Source organism: Drosophila albomicans, chromosome X (genome assembly GCF_009650485.2).
Source record: "Drosophila albomicans strain 15112-1751.03 chromosome X, ASM965048v2, whole genome shotgun sequence".
NCBI classification, from domain to species: Eukaryota; Metazoa; Arthropoda; class Insecta; order Diptera; family Drosophilidae; genus Drosophila; species Drosophila albomicans.
This window is the reverse complement of record NC_047627.2, coordinates 24,514,421-24,526,881: the sequence shown is the minus strand read 5'-3', so window position 1 is coordinate 24,526,881 and position 12,461 is coordinate 24,514,421.

Genomic DNA, 12,461 nt, shown 5'->3' with positions numbered 1-12,461 from the left:
TGTTCAAGATGTATTCTTGATTTTACCACATTTTTTCTTACTGTGTAGAAAAAGTAACTTCGAGAAGAGCTTGATCAGAGCTTTTTAAAGTTTGTTCGAAATTTTCAAAATTTCTAATTTGGGAAGAAGTGAGAAAATGTATATGTCAAATTATATTTATATTATCTCTCAATCAACATGCAATGCATCAACAATAAGTATCACAATTACCTGCCTTAATTTCTCTCAGTGTAGCGCAGTTAGCTGCAAGCTATCCTTTTCTTACCTTACCTGTATATGTATATTGAGGTAGTATTGGTGGCGCGGATAATGCGAATTGCATTTTGATATGTTCAAATCAAGTTTGCACAGACGACGAAGCTGAAGATGGAAGCGTTGGCATTACACGCTGTAATCCCTGGTCGACAGTGTGTACAACAAGCAGGTGGACAGAGAGAGAGTGTTGAACAGCGATGAACGAAGGGTGGGTCAGAATATTGGTGGGGAGAGGGGGACGGGGAGGGAGTTTGTGTCCTTTGGGCTGCGAGTCCGTTGCCGGTGCGCATCAGTCAGTCAAGTGTAAAATTAAAAAATGTCAACAGGAAATTCCGTTGGCAGTGCTTCAATTTTTCGCATTTTCTGCTACAAAATTTGTCCCCAGCTGAACGTTGTTGCTGTTGTCGTTGTTGTTGTTGTTGTTGTTGCAGTCTTGTCGTGGCAACAACAATGGCCAGAAATGCAGGCAACGCTTTTCACAATTAGCAGGCTCAAGCATTCAATGCTGTCCCGCTTTTCCTCTTCCTCTCTATGTAAGCCAAAAGCCACACGGCTCGCTGCTCAGGTAAAGGCATAAAGTGTGAGACAGAGAGTGAGACAGAGAGAAAAAGAGAGAGATAGTGAGAGAGAGGCAGAAAAAGAGAGGGAGTTGGATAAAAGTCCTATGCTCCATAGCAAATCTGGGCAATTTGTCAGGTTTTTTAGCCGCCATGACAAATCGCTGTGAATCCCCTTGACCAAAAAGGCAAAGTCCAGATGAAGATGGAGCGCCTTTAAGAGGAAGGAGAGAGGGAGGAGGGGCAGAAGAAGGATGAAAGACCAGGAGTGACAGCATACAACTAATGTCAAAATTCAATTGGAATTGACAATATTTGCACGAAAAAGGCAAATAAAAACAAATAAGAAATAATATTATGCAAATGCCGAAGCTGAAAGTAAAAACAGAGAAAGGAAGGGAGCGAAGGAGAAGTAGAAAGAGATGGAGATGACTGTTAAACAGGACCACAAAAAACAAACACAATGCACACATGGAATGGGAACGTATTGGGGATGATATTGGGTTGCCTTTTTGGGTGGTTTTTATACCCGCTACTCATAGCGTAGAAGGGTATTATAAGTTTGTGCCTCCAGGAAATAAATGTAACAGGCAGACCCTATAAAGTATGTATATATGTATGTATGTATGTATATTCTTGATCAGTCAAGACGATATAACCATATCCGTCTGTCTGTCTGTCCATCTGTTTAAATACCTAGATCTCAGAGACTATAAGAGATAGAGCTATAATTTTTTTTCGACAGCATTTGTTATATGTACATGCAGAACAAGTTTGTTTAAAATTTTTGCTACGCCCACTTTCGCTTCCGAAAATTGATAACAAATCGAAGAAGAAGCGTAACTTTAGATCTAGAGTCGCGAATTTTGGTATATACAATAATAACTATACGAATTGTGATTCCTGAAAATTTGGTTGCGATCAGATAAAAATTAAAGTTATTAAAGAAATACTTACTAAGGGCCTTAGTTGCTTTGTCTGACAATCTGGTATACAGTGCCGTATATATGGTATATTTGTAGCATTTTTGCAGTATATTTGTTGGTATATTTTGAGAATAATACCAAAATATTTAGCTTTTATTCAAAATGGGTAGCGGGTATCTCACAGTCGACCACACTCGACTGTAGCTTTTTTACTTGTTAGGTATGGAGATGGAGGAGGTCTCTCAACATTCTTATCACATTACGTAACAGGCCGCAGACTTTGGCTCGTATAACATCACGAAACACAATGCACGCATTGGGGTATATGTATGTCGGTTGTATATATCTTACATGTTATGTATATATAGCTATGCAATTTCGAGGGGGGGTTGTGAATGCGGATACACGCATCACCATCATTCATTTAGTTTGAATTTCCTTTCGGTTTCGTTTCGTTTCTTACCATTTTTTTTTTTTGCACACCAAAGCAAGATGCGTTCACTTGATAGTGGGCTTTGGTATTTCCCCATTGTTTTCATACATTTTAATGCGATTCTTTAATTTTCCTATGATTTCAAAATGCAAATTTCTCGCACCAGCAACGATGGTAGATAATCGATGAGTTAGTTTGGGGAACTGAGAAACCAAGAGATTGATAGGAACGAGCAGCAGTTGAAGTGCTTTTTGGCAAAAGGGGAGATATGTAATAATCTAATGAGAGAGATAGAGAGAGGGAGAGGAAGTAGGAGGGAGAGGAAAAGTCCTTGACTGTCGACAAAGATAGGCCGAAGCAGCTTTAAAGTGACCGAATACTGAATCAAAGAAAGTATAGAAGGTCAGAAGAAAGTGAGAAATATATGAAAAGAATTTATAGCAATCCTACCTTGAAAGTTATGGTAGCAAAACGAGAAGAAAATGTTGGAGAAATTTAGAAATTTGGTAGTTTTTGCTTTCCAATTTCGAAATATGGACAACAATTTTTATAGAACCCGTTTTCATTAATGAAAATGTATTTATCAGTTAAACTTATCTAAAAAGAACTCGTTGCAAAGAAAGTCGAGGTACAAAAAGGAAGAAGCAATTTGCAATTTTGAAATTTAGACAACATATTTTATAGAACCCATTTTCTTAAATAAAAACTAATTTGCACTTGAACTTTTTTAAAAAAAAACTCGTTGCTTCCATTTTGTCAAAAAGTTATAGCTTTTTTTTATTAAATGTTATTTGATTCTTTTTAAAAGCTTAAAATAAAAAAGAATTAGTTTCCAACTTTGTTAAATCGAACACGAAGTTACTTCTTTATATATTTTTTATAATTTTTAACGTCTCTACTTCTTCACATGCTGCTCTTAGCTTCCGAATTACTTCTCAGCATTTGATTATACATTCTTTCATTTTTTTTGTTGAGAGGCTTCTGTCAATTTATCTTGTCGCTCTTCATTTGCCTGGACTTTTGTATGTGGCTATTGGCCTCTGGAGTGCATTTAACCCTCTGGCGTATTTCCGACTACTGAATGTAGTACTGACTTTAATCCAGTGTTGTGTCCATAAAACATAAATGAATTCCTTTGCTAGACCAAACTGACAGCGTGCGTCATAATTTTCAATTTGTATGCCCCAATATTAATATCGTTTGTGTGGTGTGTGTGGCAAGTCTGGTGGAGGCATCAACTTAACCCACACAGCAGCTCAAAACACATAACAATAAAATATATTTTTACGCCGCCACGCGGGGGAAACCCTTTCATCGAGTGAGCGAAAGGGTAGCAGAGAAGAACAAGAAGAACTACCCCATTGAGGCGCCCCCTTTTTTGTGTTGGGCCCTTGTCATTTTAGACACAATTTAAGTAAGCGTAAAACTGCAAATTGCTGCTGGACGAGCTTCCACACGATGCGTGGGGCGGGGGGATATAATAAATTTAACAAGCACGCGACTCGCACTGCAAATGCAACAAGAAGACAAGCACGCAAAAAAAAGAAATTGGAGTAACTTTTGGATGAAGGGGATTTGGTTTTTATACCCGCTACCCAAAGGGTAAGAAGGGTATTAAAAGTTGGTGGCGGCAGAAAATGCATTTAAAAGGCAGAAGAAGACTTCTCCGAGCTCATATGTGGTATATAATATTCTCTTATCAATATACCAAATACAGCCTTTGGTATATTAGGCACTTTAAGGTATACATACATATGTAATTTTGCTTTGTCAGCACTTATTGTGTAAAATATAGACTTTGGTATATTTTAATATTTTTTGGTATATAAAAAATAGGAGAAATATATAATTTTGTTTGGTCAGCACTTATTATGTCAATATATCAAATATATTGGTATATATTTTTTTTTGTGTATAAAAGACCTTTGAGCTTTTTATGATTCTGTTTTATCTGCTCTTATTTTATCAATATACCAAATATATTTGCGGTATATTTCAGTATTTTTTCGGTATATCAAAGACTATAAGAAATATATAATTATTTTGTAACTCATATTTCAATATGCCAAATATGTATTCGGTATATTTTAGTATTTTTTCGGTATATCAGAGACTAGACGATATAAATATAATTCTGATTTACTAGCACTGTTTATACTTTATCAATATACAAAATATAGTCTTTGGTACATTTGATAACTTTTGGTATTTTGGTATATTTTAATACCGCAGTGTATTGCTTCTATTGAGAATAGAAAGCGAGTATCTCGCAGTAGAACCCACTCGACTGTAGCTTTGTTACTTGTTCTTTCTTTAGGACATTGTCTCATTGTCACGCTCTGCCCCGACGCTCAGCATAATGAGATGGGACCTCAGCCTCCCTTTCAGCGTTTAAAGCAGAGTTGAGAGTGCGTGCAACAATCGAGGAATGCGATTATCGATAAGTCGCATAATTTCAAAAATGTACGAATACATGTTTCTCTCAGAGAGCTTTAAAACCCTTTTTTATTGTTGTTGTTGTTGCGGTTGTCGAGGGGGGTGGTAAAAGGATTGCCATTGGCAAGTTAAAGTCCTCAGCTTGTAATCGCATTAGTTGCACATTTTATTGCCTCTGTTCGACAAGGTGCAGAGCTGTTGACATGTGAACAGAACAGAGCGAAAAGCAGAAAAATACTGTAAAAGCATTGCCTGACAACTTGTAATTGCCGCCGCCAGATGTCGCCACTGTGCAGTCTATCACCTTAATGGCGCTAATAGGCTTAACTGTCCTTTCGTCCCCCTCCTCCCCGCCCTCTTGTCCACCGAGCACAACTCAACTGATTGTCTTTAAATGACAGCATTTATTTCCTTCCTCCAAAGCAAAATCAAAGGTATCCCATTAGGCAGTTGTATTTTCTTCGTTCTCGCTTGTTAGGCTCTGCTGAGTAAAGAAGCTTTGCTGCTATTAAATAATGGAAATGCTTCAACGGTATTTTCATTATTCTAACTTAGAAGCGGATCCGTCTGTCTGTCTGGCAATCGATTTAGTTTGGATTTTCACTATAAGTTTTGAAGTGATATAGCTGAAATTTACTCTACATGTATCTTTCAGTTGTTTAAGCTTTCCCTATTAAAATTTAGCGGATCCGATAACTATCTCTATTTAATTTGAGCTATCATCTGAGTTCGCATATTCTTTAGCAAGCTTTGGAGTTATGTCAAAACTTGTGTTCTGTAAATTTAAATTTGTTTATAAAATCTGCTTTGGACACAACCTTTACTTTTCTGTAACAATAGATTATTTTGGTTATTGTATTATTTGGTTTTAGTACTATGAATTCAGGTCTTAAAAGTGCGTCAAGAGCATGAAAAGCTTAAGGATAGAAAACACATTTTGATTTCAAAAACATTTGATATAAAACACAAGTTCTTATTAATGAAAGGAAAAAATCGTATAGTTTTAAAACCAAAAATCATATAACAAGATCAAAATAATCTAGGTCTAGTATTTTTGGTCTAATTTCGAGAATATGGTATTTTTCAGGCAAATGTTAGTAGTTTTTCTTATTTTAAGAACACATTTTTCAAGTCAACTGTTTTTGATTTTAGCATTTATGGTATTGTTTTCAATGTATGATATTAAAGTTAGCGTGTGCAAAAAAAAACTAAACTTGGCTTATTTTGGCTATTCTTTCAAGATTAAATGAGGAAAACAATGCAAGGAGTAAATAATATGATATTTAGGATTTATATAGACAACATAAGTTGTAGTTTTTATATATACATATTATATCAATTTCATACCAGCTTACGTAGTCAAAATAAAATAAAATAGTTCCCTTTTCTAGTTTCTATTTCTTGTCTCTTAAATTAAAATAAAAATGCTTTTAATATACATAAACTAACAAAAGCGACAGCTCTGTACTAAAATTTGCTTAAAGGGTATCTTCCGGTTGATCTCTTTAAATCTGCTTATGGTTTTTGTGTTTTTTATTTATTTTTGCACAAATAAAAGTGTATCCCCAATAACAAGTTGTCTATGGGGAAAAGCCGATGCTGTTTCGAGTCTCTGCAGGCTCCCAAAAGGGGTGGGGCAGGGCGGTATGAGGTAGCTAGACATCAGAGGTGAGAGAAGGAGGGGGCGGTGGGAGGGGGGAAGTTCCTCAACTCGTTGCCTTTTGTTGTTGATGTTTTTGCTGGACTTTCAGTCTGCTTACTCATTAATCTTGAACACAAAGCGGTCGAAAGCGAAACACAGAAAAACATAAGGAAAGCTCGAGGGACTTGTGGAGGGGACTAAGAGAGGAGGTAAGAGAACTTAAAAATAAATGTGAAAACAAAGAGACGAACAAAACATGAAATAAATTTAAATCTTCCTTACAAGCAAAATCTAATAAAAATCCATTTCATTTGATAACAAACACAGCTCAACGAGAAGCTGCAACTTGGCAGACATGCCCCGCCCCTCCCCCCGTCTAAAACGCCCCAATGCCTCCCAGTGTATACGCCCCATGCAGCTTGCAACATGCAACGGCAGCAGCAACAGCAGCTGATGCGCCTTGCAAAATGGATTACAGCAATTTGCTTTGTTGCGCAAACAGCGAGCAACAAGGCGGGAGACGAGTCGACAGCCGTTGCAGACTGCCACGCCCCTCCCCCAGGGGGCAAACGGTCTCGCCCACTGCTCGACCTGTGGACACTCTGAGGTCCGCAAAGTTACTCGATATCCAACACTGTAATATCTGCAGTACAGTGGTGTCTGTAGTATAGTAATATTTCCAGTACAATGGTGTCTTCAGTATAGTGGTGTCTTTAATAAAGTTATGTCTATAGTACAGTGGTTTCTGTAGTACAGTGGTGTATGCAGTACAATGGCTTCATAATCACACTAGTGTCTCATATTTGTCACACCATTAAAGAGCCGTGGAAGTTTATTTACAGCAAGAGTCTACACTGTAGAGTGAAAACAATAACATCCCAATGAGTGTGCAGGGTGTGTCAACAGTGGCGTCGGAACTAACATTCATCACAGCAAAGCTGCTAAATTGACAAACACTATAAGACAATGTGAAGACGTAGCTTGAACCTTGTTAGCGCGTTCTGATGCGAACTGACAGTGATGTCTAAACTATTGTTACCACTTAAGCTCCAGCTACAATGACGTCTTCTAATGCAACACCTCCCATAAATGTTTTAACATTTTAAAGTAGTGCCCATAAAAGGGTGTTAGGTGTCCAGAAGTTGCTAGTGTCCAGCTGTGATCAAATGTGAATACCACAGTAGTGTCTGTTTCAGAGTGTATACCTCAAAATGAACTTAAATATAAGTTTAAGTTGTAGAGATGAGCAAAGAATGTTTTACAATTCTAAAAAGTAGCTGCCAAGTGAGTTACAGTGGCTTCCGAAAATGTAGGTAATGCTATAAATGACAATTATTTAGAAAAAATTCCAAAGAGTAGCTCCAAGCAGAACTGTAACTGTTGATATCACTCACTTCTAACTTTGCAATAGGGTCGTTTAATGGAATTTCGGGGAAGTTAATAAAAGTAAGAAGAATTAAAAATATTGTCCACTAAAAAGATTTAAAGATAAGCTATAACTCATAAGTTGAGCGCAATCGAATGTTGAAAGGAATGACTTCAAACTTTGCTACAGGGTCTTGGAAAAATAATCATAAGAAAGAAAAATGCAGAATATTATCCTCTAAGATTTTAAGGAGAGCTATAATACACAATTTTATAAATTCGAATGTAAATATGACTCACTTAAAAACTTTGTTACAATGTCTTAAAATTTAACTCTAGGAAAGTTGATTAAACGAAAGAAAAATGAAGAACACTATCTTTTAGAATGAAAACTGAAATCAAATATACAATTTCACAGACTTGGAAGCTCAGCGCCTTCAAAAGCCTATGTGACTCACTTTAAAATTTTCTACAGGGTCTTCAAATGAAATTTGACGGGGAGCAAAGGATGCAAACTGCGGTTGCAAATGCGGATGCGGCGACTTGATCAGCTTATGCATAATAATAAATAAATAGGGATGGACGCGAGACAAGTGGGAGAAGTCCAAAGAGAAGATAGAAGATGAAAGATGTGGAGAAGTTAAGGGGAGCGGGAAGTTGGGGTCAACTATTAATAGAGTTTTGGACTGTGGCAACTGGGGGAAAATTTACATAATCAAGAAATAATTATGCGGCAGCTGACGCAGAGTTGCCGCATGCGGCAGGCCCGACGCCAGTCTAGATGTGCCACATGCCACATGCCACATGCCAAGTATCAGGGGCTTAATGGCCAGACACTGGCCTCTCTCGGTTCTCGATGGTGTAATGCCAAAAGTTGCCGGCCAAGCGCCACATGCGGCTCCAAGAAGAAGCCCCAAAGAGAGCGAGACAGAGAGAGAGAGAGAGAGAGAGAGAGGGAGAGGGAGACACATACACAGACATACGCACGCACACTAATGGACAATTGACCCTCATCAGGCGGCAGCATGCGGTTACATTTGATGTTGTCCTTGTCAAAAGTGGTTGTGGCAGCAGCCCAGCCCACAAATGATGCCATTGTACATGACAATATGTGGTTGCCACACACACACACCTACATCTCTCCTCTCTCTCTTTCTCTCTTGACGTTGAAGGCAGTTTGGGGCGCTTTTGCTTTCAAAGTAATTGCGCATATGAAGTGTTGGCATGAGGGGGGGCAAGCCAAAGGCAAAAGGGAAGAGCAAGAGGAAGAGTGAGGAGTGGGGAAGCAGAGCGAAAAAAAGTGCAACAGCCGCTGCGAGTGAAAGGCAGCCATAAACATGCAAACTCAATTAAAACGATTTCTCATTAAGAGCATTCAGCGTCACACAGTCGCCACTCATCGATATGCGTGCGTGTGTGTGTGTGCGTGTGTATGTCTGAGAGTGTGTGTCTATAGACACTGTCAGATTTCATTAATTATCGTTTGTAAAAGTCACCACCAGCCAGCCCCAAACGCATTGAACGCAGCTCTGAGTTGAGTTGATAAATGCAAATGAAGCGAATGATTTACTTTGCGGCAGGCAGAGGACATCTCTCTCTCTTTCTTTCTATTTCTCTCTTTCACTTTCTTGTCACTGGCCATGTCCATGTCACCAGTTAAGCAGATGTGCACTAGATCAGTGGAAAAGCAAACGCAAAGAGTTGGACTGAAGTTGAGTCAAGTTTTCTAAAGCAAAGGAAGCTGTCAACTTGCCCATAGAAAAGATCAAACAGGTATCTCTGTCTCTCTCCCTCTCCATCCCTCTCCCTTTGTCTGCTTGTGATGGCTTCAAGTTGCGTCGGAAGCTCAATTCAAAGCTGCAACCGGAAAAACGCAGTCAGAACAAGTCGCTTGTGTGCATCGATTGAATAACCAATTTACCATCGAGCAAAGAACTTAATCAACTTTTTTGAAAATGTTCATTTTCATAAGTACATTGGTAACATTTTTGACTGCTTTTTGCTTAGGTGAAACTATTTTAGGAATATATATTTTGCTAATTAAAAATAATCAATTTTGAAGTAGAAAAACTGAAACAAATTTTGTTTAATAACTGAGAATTTTATTGTTGCAGTCTTAAATCGTAATGCAGAAGAAACTCGAGGACTTTATTCAATCCAGAGTTCAGAAAATATATATTCCTAAATATTAAAATGCCATTTAAGTTTGTGTGTTTTCAATCATTATTCAAAGAAAGTGGAAATGTTGAGTGTTGTGTATGGTGCGGTATTATTCCCAAAATTTACCAAATTTATATACCGATAAAATACTTAAATAAACCGAATGCTGTACACTACAAAAAATCAATGAATCTAATCCAATTATACCGACAAAATCATAAAAAAGTAACAAATGATGTATTTTATATAACGATTTATTATTACACACAAAATATACCTACTCGATGGTATATAAATATACTGAATATACACAAAATATAATTTTAAAATTGTAATCTCAATGAAAATAATCTTAATATATGTAGTTGCAAATTATAAATAAATATCTTAATTTGCTTCTAAAAATAACACATACAGTCATAGTCATTAAAAGGTAATCGGTATGATTATAAAACTAAGTAGAAGTTGTTTCGCTTTGCAAATTTATTGTGTAAACAAAAAATATGAATTCTTATAAGATTTGAACTAAAAATTCAAAATTTTCGAACTTATTCATTGTCGCATTTTAACATAATTCATCATCTGCAACTAGCTGTGTTACTAAATATTACTTTTATTATGAATTCGATTAGCAAGTAAATCACAATTCGATGCACTTGCTACGAGTATTTCGCATATTGCCGAATTCCAGGCCAAAAGGCAATTATTTGCAATATGTGCATGAATTGCTGCTAAAGCGAAGAGCGAATTCACAATCAAATTGGCGAACGCTAAATTCAAATATGTGTTGTTGTGTAGATTGCTCTGTGCTCTGTTCGTGTGTGTGTGTATATAACATATAACACAGAAATGAAACTAAATAAAAATTGTGCATAGCTCATGGTAAAGTTGATTGTAAAGTTGCAAAAATGCGGCAGCAAAACAACATTGAAAACATGTCGCTTGGCGTTTGCCAATGATGATGGTCGACCATTCGTTTGGAAACCCCAAAAAAAAAACAGAAAGGAGAAAGTTACAGATGAGTGTGCTCGACTGTGACATATCCGTTAGCAATGATATGCGTAAAATATACCAAATAAATGCACTAAAAATATTTAAAATATGCTGAAATGTATGTTTGTGCTCGACTGTGTACGAAATATTTCGTATACAGTATATTATTATACCTAAAAAGTACTAAAAATATACTGAAATGTACGTTTGGTTTTATCAAGCTACATACGAGTGTGCTCGACTGTGTAAGAAATATTTGGTAATTAGTATATACATATACTGAAAAAATACTATAAATATACTGAAGTTATGTTTGATTATATTTAGTCACTGTCGAGTGTGCTCAACAGTATAATACATATAACAAATGAAATATACTGAAATATACTACAAATATACTGAAATGTATGTTTGGTTGTATCAAGCTACAGACGAGTGCTCGACCATGTGATAAATAGTTGATAGTAATAAATTTATATACTGGAAAAATTCTTAAATATACCAAAATGTATATTTGATATATATTATATCAAACTAATACCGTTAATAGTTTCCAATAAAAGCAAAATCTACCGAATTGATATACAAAAAATACCAAAATATACCAAATATATATTTGGTATATATTGAGCTACAGCCGTTAACCGTTTTCAGTATTATTTTTAAAGTCAACCAAATGAATATACCAAGAAAATACTAACATATACCAATTTGATTGTTTAGTATATTGATGTAACAAGTACTTTAATTACTTGTTAGTTAATTAATTCTAGCTCTCTTAGTTTCGAGGTGTCCATATCTCGGGTCGGAGATGCCTCCTTCTACTTCATTTGGTAGCCGGGTATAAAAACGAAACAGAAATTGATAGCTCCACATGCAGCGACTGATTGAGTTAGCTGAAATCGAAATGGGAAGCCAGCGAGGCAGAAGCCGAAGCCGAAACAGAAGGGATGAGTCGAATAGTGTATATTATTTATTTAGCAAGTTCGTTTTTTTTTTTGTTTCTTTTCTTTTCTTTTATTTTGGTTTTGTGCCGTCAATTTGATGGCCACATGTTGCTGCCGCTGCTTCGACTGCCGCTGCATGTTGCAAGCAAGCATTTTATGGTGCGGTTGCTCAAATTGCGTGCCCACCTCCGGCTTGTCTTTGTGTCTAGGATATGCTTTTATAGTTGATTAAGGCATATCAAATGTCAAATGTCACTAAAGACGACGGCAATGTCTGTTGTAAAAACTAAACAACAACTGCGGGGCGAGGGTCGTTTGGGGTTTTTATGGTGCGGTTGAGTGAACCTTCTAGTCAGCTCCATGCTCCATGCTCCATGTATAGAACATATATATAGACAGGTAGTCAATGCAGCAAAGCAGCAACCACCAGCGAGGCTAGAGGTAATAAAAAAGAGAGAAACGAAAACAGAAAAGAAATACACTTTTATGTGGCACACATTGAGCATTGTCAGCGGCGTACTTGCCACACGCCTCCTTCCCTCCTTCCTTTGCCTCCCTCGCAACTAAATTGGCAATGACGACGCGACGCGACGCGTGATGCTCGCTTTACAGGAAGCGGAAATTGAAGCATAAAATTGCCAAGCTGCAGCAGCGAGTAGCCGTGGCAAGCAACACAAACGTGCCACAGGAATTGCAGTGCGGAAATAAGTTTGTTTAACGTTAAAACGTTGTGTACATTATCTTTAC